This window comes from Corythoichthys intestinalis, unplaced genomic scaffold, assembly GCF_030265065.1.
Source record: "Corythoichthys intestinalis isolate RoL2023-P3 unplaced genomic scaffold, ASM3026506v1 HiC_scaffold_62, whole genome shotgun sequence".
In the NCBI taxonomy this organism is placed as follows: Eukaryota; Metazoa; Chordata; class Actinopteri; order Syngnathiformes; family Syngnathidae; genus Corythoichthys; species Corythoichthys intestinalis.
The window spans coordinates 19,316-34,434 of NW_026651631.1; the positions used below are offsets into that span (position 1 = coordinate 19,316).

The 15,119-nt window shown below is 37.2% G+C and overlaps 1 long non-coding RNA gene across 5 annotated transcripts; it reads right to left on the reverse strand.

Moving 5' to 3' along the window:
* Positions 1–291: 291 nt before the first annotated feature.
* LOC130911587 (uncharacterized) lies at positions 292–9,940 on the reverse strand. 5 transcript variants are annotated; one of them, XR_009062307.1, is made up of 6 exons: positions 9,759–9,940; positions 8,185–8,301; positions 7,904–8,056; positions 7,666–7,694; positions 4,086–4,401; positions 292–3,975 (listed from the first exon to the last, which is right to left on the reverse strand). It is a non-coding gene; the product is annotated as an uncharacterized LOC130911587 (long non-coding RNA). The 5 variants fall into 5 exon arrangements; XR_009062308.1 differs by having other exon boundaries at positions 8,185–8,264; positions 9,759–9,937; XR_009062306.1 differs by having other exon boundaries at positions 8,185–8,276; positions 9,759–9,937.
* Between the last annotated feature and the right edge of the window lie 5,179 nt (positions 9,941–15,119).

Sequence of the window (15,119 nt, forward strand, 5' to 3'; positions counted from 1 at the left end):
AGTCGAAAAAACAAGACAATGCTGCTGAAACAAGGTCGCAAGTTGAAGGGTACCGACGTATATATGAACGATCACTTAACACGGAAGAATGCTGATATCGCCAAAAAGGCAAGATATCTTAAAAAGCAACGCAAGATTCAACACACGTGGGTAGTCAATTGTAAAATATACATTAAATGGAACGGAACGCCTGAGGAAGCAAAAGTGCTGATGGTGCGAGATATTGAAGAGCTTGAAAAGTACTGATACCTATCAAGACCAGGTACCATCTCTGCATACAATGACTATGAACGATACATCAAACACACGAACTGTACTCAGGAATAAGAGCGACATTGATCCACTTCTGCGAACCCTTCAGAACAAACAAATAGAACTTGAGGCCTTTAAATCCAACGAGTCCAACAAAAGAGTCCCTAATATAGAAAGTGATCCTGACAATCATTTCTTTTCTTCTACTGTTACCAATTGCGATTATTTTTACACAAGATCTGTATGAAAATCATATCAACTCAATGGGCAAAACTGTCAATTATACATTTCAACAGCAGAAGCATGTACAAAAATGTCAGCTCTACCAAAGACTATCTGCACCAATTTACACACCCCTTCAGCATAATTGCGATCACAGAAACGTGGTTTAATATTGATAAAGGTATTGATTTTCTTATGGATGATTACGAATTAAAATACATAGAGAAAAGAAAACTGGTGGTGGAGTTGCCCTATATATTCATAAATCAATTAAATGTATGGTATTAACAGATACAGCTGCACTAGAAGCTATAATGCTGGGGGAAGTACAGCCACTGAGTTCTATCTCCTTTTTCTCACTCTACCTACAGTACCACTTGTCTTACTTAATTTCTATTTTCCAATGGTAATATCTAGTAATATGGTAATATCTGTCTAGTCTCTTCATCACTCGTCACCCGGTCTCCCCTTTCCCCCCACCCCTTTTTCAGCTGCAGCCTCCTGACTGTCCGGACCCCTGGCTGGATGGATGTCCTCGTTGCTACCCCCGTCTCATCTGGCTAGATGGACCTCTTCTTGTTCCTTTACTCCAATGTATCTTTACGGACTGTAACTTCGCCTGCTAATTCCCATTAGCAGTACTGGTGCTCCCTGCCTATCTGTCCCGGGAGTGGATCTCTCCTCAGTGTGGTACTTCCCAAGGTTTCTCATTTTCTCCCAAAGACTCTGGAGTTTTTGGAGTTTTTCCTTGCCGACATGGAGGGTCTAAGGATGGGGGATGCCCAGGACTTGAAATGTATGTATTCATCTTCATTGCTTCATTTGCTGTTTCTGATTTTGTATCATATTGCCTCTGCAAAGCCCTTTGAGACAACCTTGTTGTGATTTAGGGCTATACAAATAAAATTGAATTGAATAGATATGTCAAGAACACTTGGAATGTTTGACAATAGAGATCTCCAATGAAAAAAAGAAAAATATAATTGTCAGTTGAATCTATCGATCACCGGGTTCATGTATTGATTCCTTCACTGAATGGATGAGCCAATTGTTTTCCACTATTAAGCAGAAAACATTCTTCATCTGTGGAGATTTTAATATTGATTTATTAAATCCAAGCAAACTGGCAGCAATGGACAATTTTTTGGATACAATGTATAGTATGTCTCTTTACCCAACAATAACTAAACCAAGTAGGATTACATCACACACCATCACAGCTGTGCCACAGGCGCCAGTGAACTGGACAATGGATGTAAATTGGGACAGAAATCAAGAAAGAAGAGTTGGGATGCATTTCAGCCTCAGATCAAGCTACAGTATGCGTTATAAGGTGAAATAATCAAATGGGTAACCGTCAGCCATTCCGACAGAGTTATGTAACCAACGGGGTTGCATCCACACTTGTGTATAGCACAAAAAGGAACATTTGTGTGGTAATTTGCACTTTTTATTTTTGAGGATGATGTTTAACCCTTTCGGTTACAGTGGTCACATCAGTGGACATCTATCCAAAAGTTATCATTAGTTTACCTCACCACCGCCAGCCCAGGTCACAATTTTTGTTGTGGTAATAAGTAAAAGATATTGATAGACGTCCAATCCATTTTAACTGGGAGGGGCTGGAAGCGATCGAACAATCAGTTGAAATGGATTGAATACCGTAAGAGGCAGCCATAGAGTTAAGATATGAGAGGTCACAAGATTCATCAAACAAAACAAAATTAAATGAATAACTTTCCCACAGCAAAATTCACACATGGGACACTTATTTGAATTAATGTTATTATTATTATTATTTTTTTTAATCTTGATTTATTTCAATAATTTTTCATTTATATTTTGAAGTTTTGATTTTTTTTTTAGAATGAATTTCATTTCATGTAGAATTATTTCTATTTTATTACTTCATTACTATGTATTTTTTTTTCATGTGCTTTGTTTCTTAATTCAAAAAAATACTATTTAAGTATTTGATTTGCCCCCGCCCCCATGACTAGGGTCATAGTAGGGCCATCAGGGAGTGTCCCGCAATACAAACCCTCAAAACTCGGCTCAAGCACTTTTTGAAAGTAAACCAGTCCTGCAATCACTGACTTTTAAAGCGCCTGTGACACGATGAAATTAAATAGCATTATTATGTGAATTAAAATCATATTTTGAGATCATTCGACTATATACAACAATTTGGCAAAGCGCAGATGAAGAGAAATGTTTCTTTTAATCTGCCGTTTAGCCCCGCCTATCATTGTAGCACTCTAGTGCCTCCATCTAGGTGATGACGTCGGCAGAGTAACGATTTCAGCTGATTTAGAAATCAGCCCAATGGGGAAGATTCAGAACGCGGAAAATGCAACAGACAGCAGCAAAATGTCATCATTGTTTTTATCTCTCTACTCCAATATTTTTACAGTATGTATCTAAGTAATTTCCCCCAATTGCTAAATAAATTGTATGGGATGAAAAATAAGTCTTGTGTTAAATAGAATTAGGCCTTGGGGTGGACCCTGAAAAAGTGCCTAGAAAATGGGTTTCGTTCCACTGTCTGGGCACTACTTGTTCAATGCATTTTTTGATAAGATAATACCCTTCTGAACTTTGGGTTAAAAGTTCACCCAACGTTTCCCTGCACCAATTTTGTCAAAATCTAGGAATATATATGTATAGAGTGGGGAGAACAAGTATTTGATACACTGTCCATGGGTTTTCCCATGGGCCGTGTATCAGTGTGTATATATATATATACATATATATATATACACATATATATATATATATACACATATATATACACATATATATATATATATACACACACATATATATATATACACACATATATATATATATACACACATATATATATATACACACACACACATATATATATATATACACACACATATATATATATATATATACACACACATATATATATATATATACACACACATATATATATATACACACACACATATATATATATACACACACATATATGAAATGTGCACTCTCAATAAAACAATAGCACTTCATTGGAACATCCATCTTTTTTGGCAGTCAAATTGAACAAAGGTCTATTTTTTTGGAAAAGGGAAAAGAGCCTTTTTTGTTGTTGTTTTAAAGGTGTTAAAATGGAGAGTAACATTTTGATAATGAAACTAAACATAGGAGAGATGGTGGGTGATTACTCATCAATATCAGTATCATCAGTGTCATCATCCCATTTCCTTTGAAATATTTTCACAGTCCTGGCAGTGGCATAAATCTGTACAGGACATTTTTGCAGACAAGCATGAACATCTTTCAGTCTCACACTTGCTTATCTTGCAACCACAGTGGATTACCTGTAGCACACTATCTGGGGCAGGATTTCTAGTCATCCATTTTACTGTTAATTCACCATCCTCAATGTCCCATCCATTGCCAATTGGTGAAGGGGCACACATCATACCAGTCAGACAATGTCGCATTACTGCTGCCTCGTAGTTTGCCCTTTTGCTGTGTTGGAAGAGAGCATCACTTGTTGGAGGAATGGACATTCCAGATACACAATGTCTTGACATAGAGAGAGAACTTTTAGATTCACATCATCAGGAATATCAACATACCCGGCTAGTGTTGGTTCTTCTGTTGCACCAATCGATTGTACTGTTCAACAGGCACAACAGCTTTCGCTTCACATACATTTAAATCTTCTGCTGTGGGAGGCCATGGGCATTTCAGTGAGGGTGATTCGCTTAGAATGGTCCTCAATAGCAGCCCTGCACTGTAAAGTGTCCTTCTTTGTTCTGTGGATTTCCAACCAGATGGTGTGCTAGCCATTTGTTCAGTGTCACTTTCTTGTCTTACCTCAGTAGAGTCGGTAGCTGATGTACCTGATGACTGAGGTATCCTGTCTAAAAGTTTGTCTGTTGATGATAAAGTCTCCAACAAAAAAAACAAAAAAAACATTTCAGACATGTTGCGCTGGAAAGGGGTGTGAAAAACTATGGGGAGAGATTTGTCTCAAAAATATTCTCACAAATACTTTCGCGATTTACACATATCTTTTGTCGATGCACAAATATATCCAAGATTTTCACATGTATTTTCGAGATCCACAAATATATCCATGAGTTTCACATGTGTTTTTGTAATCCACTAATATATCCTCGAAATTCACATGTGTTTTTTAATGTTGTGCGTGCACTCATCATGAATTATTGTTTGCAAACATTCGAATTGTATTTGTGAATCAGCGGCCGCGTGCATTTATTTTTGAGACAAACATAACAAGAACAAGTGCATTGGCGATTCACACGTGTTTTTCAAATTCACAAATACATCCGCGATTCTCACAAATACATGAGTGATTTTCACACGCGTTTTTCAGATCCACAAATACGTCCGCGTTTTCCACAAGTGTTTTTCAAATCCACAAATACTTCCGCAAGTTTCGCATGTTTTTTAATGATGTGCGTGCAATTATCATGACTTGACATTTTTTAAGTATTCAATTTTGCTTGTGAATTGCTGGAGCTGTGTTCTTTAACAGCAAACACGCGCATTTCTTTTTGAGACAAACGTCACTCGATGTTTCACCAAGATTTTCTCACACACAGTAAGCCGAGAATTTTCACGTGTCTCAAATAACCTCCGCCTTCATCTGATAGGTGGCAGTTTTGAGCGCATAGACTATAAAAGTATGATTCCCAAACTTCAAGAACTATCAAGACTGTCCGTGTACCTTGAGGCCGTTTGTTTTTCCTTCTAATTTTGGAAAATAAAAAACGAAAAACGAACCTTAATCCGTTTTTACAATGTCAATTTATTGAACTGAAGTCGAAAAACAAAATACGACCAATATTTGTTTTCCTCCGAGTTCGCTTTTACAATGAGCCTTGAACCGGAAAACGATGTTTTTCTTCAATAAGGCCTCGTCTTCCGGGTCATGGCTCATTGAATTCTTTGCAAAAACAAATCTTTATTTTTGGACAATTAGAGGCAGAAGACACTTTTTGTGTCACAACTTTTTAATGGCACCTATGTTTTACGCGGAGTTTTGGGATTATTTTCAGTTACCAGTTAGACCTAAGCAATATGCTAGTGTTGATGATGCGATTCCTTCAGGATTCATTATGCTGTGCAGAAATGTAAACATGCCATTTCAAACTTTATCTCCTCCAAATATACTAAATTCAAGTGTGGGGAAATTATGTTTACTACATAACAAAAATTTGAATAGATATACTCGATCTCTATTTCAGAACGAGATTAGATCCAAAGCATATGTTAAGTCTTTTTGGAGATATCATTTGGTCCACGCCTAAGTATGGACTATCCCCAATATGTTTCGGTTGACAAGTAAGGTCAAAGAAGTCGCTTTCAAAATTATCTATAGATAAGTACTATCCTGCAAACCACTACATGAAAAAAATTAAAGTGGGACATTGATACAGAGACAGTTCAGCACCTTTTTTGGACCTGCTCTTTTTCCAATAAATTTTGGAAAGAACTTTGCAAGTTCAGAATCAGGAGCCTACACATGTGGACTTCAAACTCAAATGGGAAAATGTCTTTTTTGTTTTTGTTTCTATAAGAATCTCAAGAAAGAGATTGTTTCTATTATTAATCTTGTCATTTTGTCGAAATTCTACCTACACAAATGTAAATTTAGCAAGCTGTTACCTTCTTTTTCTCACTTTCATAACGAGACTGTGTGCTACATAAATCTGTTTAAAAAATCAAATAATCTAAAAGCGGAAAATAACAATATTTGTGGAAAAACTTGAATCTCTTTGTGAATAATTGCTCACAGCATTATTCATTGTTTTTTTGTTTTTGTTTTGTTTTGTTATTTTCCTGATGTGCAATGTTTGAAATGTTTATAACCCCCTGGCATATTTGTGCTGTTGTTTTTTTTTTTTTTGTTAATAAAAACAAATATTGGACATATTTTGTTTTTCGACTTCAGCTCAAAACCAGTAATTGGTAAAATGGATTAAGTCTCGTTTCCGTTATTGAATTAGCAGTTTTTAATTGGGAAACGGGAGATGATTCATTTCTCTTTTTTTTTTTTTTTTTTTTTATTAACACACATAAAAACAAAAAATGGAATAGGGTAGGTTTTCCAACGGACCCAAGACACCTGTTTATCTGTTGCCCGGTGTAATGTCACCCGCTAGGTGTCCGTATGTGATCTGGGGATGGGGATGGCGTGGCTCTGCGGTAGAGTAGTTGTCCCCCAACCCAGAGGTTGTGCAATTCTCTGCCCTGATGAACTCGCCTAAGTATCCTTGAGCAAGATACTGAACCCCACATTGCTCCTGGTGCTGCGTCACCTGTATGTAGATGGCGATGTAGTGTAAAGCGCTTTGAGCGCCTTGAAAGGTGGAAAAGCGCTACATAAGTAGAACACCATTTGCCATCTGTGTTGATGGGCACTTTTGACCTTTCTATGCGCTCAATACTGCCGCCTATCGGACTGAGGCGGAGGTTATTTGAGACACGTGAAAATTCTTGGTTTACTGTGTGTGAGAAAATCTTGGTGAAACATCGAGTGACGTTTGTCTCAAAAAGAAATGCGCGTGTTCGCTGTTTAAAAAAAAAAAAAAAAAAAAAAAAAACACAGCTCCAGCAATTCACAAGCAAAACTGAATGCTTAAAAAATGTCAAGTCATGATAATTGCGCGCACATCATTAAAAAAAACATGCGACATTTGCGGAAGTATTTGTGGATTTAAAAAACACACGAGGAAAACGCGGACGTATTTGTGGATCTGAAAAACACGTGTGAAAATCACTAATGTATTTGTGAGAATCGCGGATGTATTTGTGAATTCGAAAAACACAAGTGTGAATCGCGAATGCGCTTGTGTGAGAAAATTTGACCGTTTCTTGTTATGTTTGTCTCAAAAATAAATGCACTCGGCCGCTGATTCCCATATACAATTCGAATGCTTACAAACAATAATTCATGATGAGTGCACGCACTACATAAAAAAAACACATGTGAATTTCGAGGATATACTTGTGAATTACAAAAACACATGTGAAACTCATGGATATATTTGTGGATCTCGAAAATACATGTGAAAATCTCTGATATATTTGTGCATCTACAAAAGATATGTGTGAATCGCGAAAGCATTTGTGAGAATATTTTTGAGACAAATCTCTCCCCATAAAAAACTAATTGGGGGAAATCACACTTCAATCTTCTTTTCAGCATATCCCGCCTGAAACAAAGTTAAAGGGAAAGATGAGCACAAGACACACATATTCACATCACACACACCCACATAATACATTCACTCTTGCGCTTATATTTCTCATTCACACAAATACACCAAAGAGAACAAAATGAAACGTTCTCTCAAGGCTTTTTTTCAGAGACTAAATAAAAAATAAAAAATAAAACTTTTTAGTATGAATATTTATAAATTACCTGTAGTCTGAAGCATCAAGATCCTCATGGTTCTTCACGATGTTCACGAACAACCTTCTTGGCTTGTCCATTCTGAGCACTTCTTTGTCAACGATAATCCTTTGACGGATCACTTGTTCACAAAAGAGTTTGTAGCTCTCAGCATAGGGTTGTCTGAAACACACACACACACACGCACGCACACACCCACACACACTTAGGATGTGCAAAGAGTAACGCTTTCGATGCTTTGGCTAAAGGCAAGCAGAATACAAGTGACATGTTGTTGACCAACGCTTTACCTTTGAAATGTGTCATTTTACAGCGAACTTATCCACATCAGCACCAAGTCCAAGCCCACCAAGTCCAGGAAAGAAGTGCCCTTCCAAAACAACTGTCATATGAAAGTGCAATAGATGCTTTTGCATCAGTGAAGACAAGGTGAGTAAGGTTATAGGTCGAGGTGAAAAAAAGTTGCATTTTAAAGTGTTCGGTTTGTCTTTATATAGGTTTGTGTTGGTGGGGGGTGTTAATCATATTGTAACAACAATTGTAAAAGTCATCAAGATTGTGTTCAACTGCAGGTTTTTTGTTGTTGTTTGTTTTCCCTTCGGTCATTAAAAGTTCAATTATCCCTCCCCCTCCAGCACCTCAACCTATATGTATTCATGATCCAGATCAATTGAGATCACAGACAATGGTTTTGGAGCTAAGTTTTCTGTTGTGTTGAAGCACATGTCTTTTGGACATTCTCTTCCTACGTTTGATACATTATGACAAAACACACACACAAGCACCACATACAAAATTATCCATCTCGCAATGTGAAACAAAACACCTGGAATGTGAAGCGTTGCATTGAAAACCTCAGTCCATGTAGAACTGTAACATATATGTATTTATTTTTTATTTTTTAATGTTAATTTTATTTATATATGAAAAAATACAATTATACATTAATACAAATCTATTGGGTTTATTGATAATTTATTGATTAAAAAATCATTAAGATTATAATGGAATTAAAAAAAGTAGATATTTATTTATATCATAGGTAAATACTATGACCCTTTAGTATAAAACTAAAACTAACCAAAACTAAACTACAAGAGTATTTAACTGCCATTAGTCAATACTTAGTATTATATATTTAGTGTTATTATATTTAGTAATACTACTACTACTAATAATATAGTATTATATAATACTATAAAATTAAATTAAAAAATAAATTATTATGAATTTATTAAATTTATTATTATTAAATTAAAATTATTATTATACAATTTAATAGTAATATTTAGTGTTATTTTTTTTTAATTCATAATAATTTTAATAGTTTTAAAATAGTTATATATATACATTTGTATTAATGTATAATTTTGGTTCGTTTAGCTTACTACTGACAACAACAGAAGTGCGCTTATTCTTAACTGGGAGGACTGGCTATGGATTCTCACGTTTCTGTGCCAATGACGGTGCTAGACGTCCAATCCATTTGCAGCCTTCCAAGGCAAACCGAAGTGAATGTTTCAGGTTTTCAGTCAGTGGCGGTCAGTGAGTTAAATGAGTGGTATATCAATGCTTAAAGTCAGTCGTTAGTTTTAAATAGGCTTTACTACACCCTTTTTTCAAAAGTTCACAGTCGGATCAGAAAGTGTCTCAAAACCGCGGATGTATTATGTATTGTTTCCATTGTTTCAAATGAGACTGACAGTTTGCTTAATATGTCTAGTAATCTGACAAGTATACATTTCCCCGAGGTGGGGCCAATAAAATGCCCTTTTATATTGATCCCCTAATGATCTGAAGAAACAAATCCAGTCCCAACAACGTTTGCAGTGAACCTTGAAGTCAAATAAAAACGTGAACTCACCAAGCGAAGCCCAAATGCCAAGCACGGTCAACGCTTGGAAAAGGAGCGATTGTGCCTTCTTCATCTCTCAGGTCCAGATAGAAGATCAGCCAGATAAACTTCAGAGGAGAATTTAATACGACGCAAGCCTCTTTCGCTCTGTGACAGACACACAAGCTTGACTACGTCACGCACGCACGCACGCACGTCCAACGACACAAAGGCTGGAGGATGACGCTCTAAAGAACTCGTGCATCAAAAGAAAACAAACATACAAACAAAGAAGAATTCGTGCATCAAACACGTCTCAACGTCACGTGGAACATTTGGAAATTAGGGTCGTACAAGTGATGGAGAAACCTTAGCTTTCTGAAGCAGTAAATATATATCAAGCAACGTGTCGAAATGGTTCATTCAGTGTTATGAAGCATTTGCCACGAATCAGTGTGGTGAGTCACGACAGACGACACTGCTTCACCGCTGCTTTCTGTACCGCTGAAGCAAATGTGTTGAGATGGTTCCGTGCTACGAGGCATTTGACACAATTCAGTGTGGTGACATCTTCTGGACAAAAATATATTGAATTGTCATCTAACCAAATGACCAAGTGTCATCTGAACAATGAAACCTGTGGGTGGTATGGTGGTTATATACTATGTCTGATGTGCGAGCAGTAGTGGGTTTGACCACTAGCCTGAAATGTATTCTTTATTCTTCCCCCAGATTAATAAAAAAAATAAATAAATAATAATAATAATAATGAAAACAAACAAACAAAAAAAAGCTGTTGTGTTACTTTTAAATGAAATACGCAAATGCTTGTGCAATAGGGAACTCTTGATGGTAGGTGTATAGAATGCTAGTGACACTGGGATGGGGATTTGGGTGTTTCACACATTTTTATTTAAAAACAGAATCATCTCAGCAGCATTTGGTTTCAGCCGGTTCCTCTTTTTGCTAATGACCTCTCCAGCTTTTGACAATATTCTCTCACATGGCACGAACAAATATACAAACTGACAGATAGACAAACAAACACAAAAACTGACAAACAGACAGACACAAAAACAAACACAAAAACTGAGACACAAAAACTAAATTGTGTGTGTGTGGGGTGGGGGATGCGTGGGTGTGTGTGTGCGTGTACTATGGCGAGAGGCTGACGTGACTGACCTGAAAAGAAACTGCTTTTCTGTACTGTTTCTCTTTTTTATTTACCAGCTTTCAATTTAACATGTTTAACAATTGTACATGCAGTCTAAACATTAAGTATATGAAAATGTCTTGTAAACAGTAAGAATTCAAGTGTGAACATTTATAACAGCTAGTATGACTTGAACAACATTATACAAATCAATACGACGACTGTGCAAACATGTCATTGTAACACAAATGACATACGACTTGAACAGTACACTTCAAACAGACAACTTATTGTTCATGGCTGATGTGACATTATTACTTTTTGCTTTTTACTTCAATGTTTCTGTTTTTTGTTTTTTTTTTCTTCTTTTTTTCAGAGCATTTTTTTAAATACATGCACGCACATATGCACCCCCACCACAGAGACACACACGCTAAAGCTATATTGCTCTTATGCCAATGAAGCGTTTAAGATTTTATGATGGCCGTAATGACAGAGAATAAAGCAAGCACATACAGAAAAATAGCGGTGGCCATTAAATGGTGATATTATAAGCCCCACTGTTGGATTATAATTTATGGTGAATGCTTTACCATCATAAAAGCTGTCAAAGAAATCACACACACACACACAGATACAAAATAACGCGACATACTAATTGCTAGATGCAGTCGGTGCCCAATCCACTCATTAAGTTCAGCCGTTTTGACAAGGTTAGAGCCGCTATCAGACTCCATCACGTTCATTTGTAGCGTTAGCCGCTAGCGTCAGCCAGTAGAAAGCAATAGAAGCACCCTCTCATGAAATCGTGAGGAAAGCGGGTGAAAGCCTGCCTGGAGGCCGCCAAGAGTCTACTTAATGTCGGGTGAAAGTTTGGCTAAGCTCCCTTAAGCCCGACTCCATCACGTTTGCTTGTAGCATTAGCCGCTAGCGTTAGCCTACTGGGCTGCTGTTTGCTTGATTTCCTGATAACCACGTGACTTCACATGTAAACACACTGACTGCTTTCTTAAAGGGGAACGAACGTAGCCGAACAACACAGCGTCAAAGCGGGATGAAAAGACTATATTCACTTGTTTTATTAAATGACCAAATTTACCGACATGGTCAAAATTACGTCGGTCATCGTGAAGAATTTTGGTAACGGTCAATTTTTGGTAAACCGCCTGGCTCTGCGGAAAACTCATTTGGGTACAATGCAACAGGTATCTGGATCTGTCAGGACATCTGGTATTGAATGAAAGAGCTACTATTCGTCTATGTACTGCCCAAAAATTATTTATTTTCTTTATGGTACAACAGACGTTATGGCCAACACATATCAAGGGGACGCCGCGTCCCCGATTTTACTACGCAGAGTGTAAAGAGTTCATTCTTGGATAATTGTGAAAAAGTGATCATCCGGGATGGAGGATCGAGCCGCTACTCCTCCGCATTGTGAGGAGCCAGCTGAGGGGGTTCGGCCATCTGGTTTGGATGCCTCCTGAACGCTTGTCCAAAAAGAATATACAAAGAATATTTTATTTAAGGCCAAAATTGAGTTTTTAAATATTCTATTGTATTTTTCTTGGTCTAAGCTGTTTTTTTTTATTATTATTATTATTTTTTTTTTTTATAAGATTGAAATGAAAACTGTTTGTGGTCTTGCGCCTGTCCTTCACCACAAAAACCGGCGTTACTTTGGAAGGGCATAGGTTTGGTCTCAACATTCGTAGGGACGATATAACAGCATAACTTGCATGTAGGTACACTTTTTGCTGGGGACGGGACATCAATTAGACCAAACAGATTGGATGAAGGGGGCAAAGGGCCACATTTCTCATGTATATGAACCTAATTAATTAATAGGCAAAATGATCAATGCAAAATAAATCCTTATCTTCTGATAATAACTTTTACGTGCATTGGTTCAGATGATACACTGTTCGATTCAAACCTTTGTTTTCAAAAAATACTAAAGAAACATTTTGAAAACTTCCTGAATAAATGTCTGGTTTTTATTAGCAAACATAAACATAATGAAAATGATTCACTTAATAATGGTAGGGTCAATTCTATCCTTACAACATATGGAACTATTGAAAGATCTAAATTCTCTATATAACTGAACATTATATCATGCAAAAAAGGTAAGGCTAATTAAAAGTTTGTGGGGACAATTTTAGCATCCTGAAAAGTTGGTAGTGTTATGTACCTACCGTCCCTATGCAAACCTACGCCCTTTTTGTAAAAGTCCTCCTTATTTTCCTTTACTTTAAAAAAAAATCTCTCCGCCTCAATGGAGAGGATTGCTTCAATTAGATCGTTCTGTGTTCTGTTTGACATGCCAGAAAACACAGTGGACGTGTCCAAATGTCTAGCTAACCTTTCATCTTTCTCAGCAAAACCATGTAATCGTTCTACATATATGCCACGTTTAGAAGAGCTTACACGCTTTCACCACGAAATGTTAACTCCTGTTTAGCTAGGATGCAGGTTGCATTAATGAGGTCTTTCAAACTCTTTCGGTTTTCTTTTACCTTAGCCTTGAGGATGCTACCGTTGAGCTTCCGCTGTTCTTCAAAGCCAAATCGATCCTTGAGCTTCCAAAAGTTTTTAAAGCAATCAGGCTTTGAATGTGAGTGGTCGAGCTCTCATGTTTGCTGAGGCTTCGTGGTAGTTTTTTAATGTCACAATATCTCGTGTTAGTCCAGACATTGGCACAAGTTGAGAAGAAAAGGCAGGGAAAGCAGCAAAGGCGATTTTTCGAAGGACAGCCACATAGCCAGTCTTTTCCGGTGTACCAGTCCGTTTGAAAAGCGCGAGTTATCTTCTGTCCCGTAGTTTGAAGCAAACCTTTTAGCTCCGGTGTTGTGTTAACCGCGTCCACTTTTAACGGAAAGTCTAGTTTCACGTACGCCCCTTTGCAGTGCGGCAGAGTACTATCTGCCGCAGCCTGTGCCTTTTCACTGCGGTTTTATTTCCCATCAGCAAAACTAAATATGTCGCTAACAAACATTAAACTTTAAGGGATAAAGACATTAGCCAGACTGTGGAAAATCAGGTCAAATAAACGTATGTGGAAACATTATAATGGCGACATGCAGATGTACGGCAACCAGCACGCTCCAATTCCATGTATCAACCCGGTTTGTTATGGATTGCGCAATCAGAGGTGAGGCTTTACTCGTTGCTGCCGCACCTCTCGTTTCATTTCTTTATTTGAACAGGAAATAGGCAAATTCAGCGATTTTGACTATAAAAATGTTTGAAATGAGTCATACATAAAGAGCAATGGACAAATATGAATAAAAAATCAATGCTATAATTACTTTTTTGTCATGATGACAGGTGAGGCAGAGCCTCCCCTGACCGCACGTCACTGAATTATGCAAAATACGCATAAGACTTTGGTGAAACTGTATTTAAACATTTTAGCAACTCGTTTAGCTCAACAAATACACTGGATGGCAATATTTAGTCACAATATACAAACTATGTCAGGAGTCTTGTATGTTGTGAAGACAACGTACAAATGAACGTAAGGCACAAATGGACCCGCACGAAAAAGGAAACTACGGCGTCCGTCGAGGGACAAATGTAGTCATTGGCTTGATAATTTAATACTCGCCATTGACACCTTGTGGTGTATTTAAATCACTACCTAACATAGTTAAAGAGTGACACTGTGGAAGTACAGCAGTGTACTCATGTGACATCGCCGCCCTGCGACATCAACAACAATGGCGAGCTACTAGTTACTTTTTTGATTTAAAATTTTGCAACTTGTATTAAAACGAAAACATTAAGAGGGGTTTTAAGATCAAATGATTATAACTCGTACTAGAATTTATCGTTTAAGAACTACATGTCTTTCTATTCGTGGTACCCTTTAAAGTGGCAGCAGGGCACTCAGAATAGGAATGTATCTATCTGCCTGCCTGTCTTTTGGCCTGCCTGCCCATCTATCTGCTTGCCTGCAGCCCTGCCCATCCTAATAACTGTTGTTCCAATTATCTGCTCAATTGCTTACCCCCAACAAAACAGTTAAAAAAAAAAAAAAAAAAAAAAAAACAGCATATATGAATGTATATGTAATATAAATAAAGTTTTTTTTTTCTGTTTTAAAGCCATTTGGGAACTTTCAATACCACAGTATGTAGTTTTGTTATACATACACTACCGTTCAAAAGTTTGGGGTCGCTTTGACCCCAGACTTTTGAACCGAATTGTACATAATGAAAAATCCCATATGATAC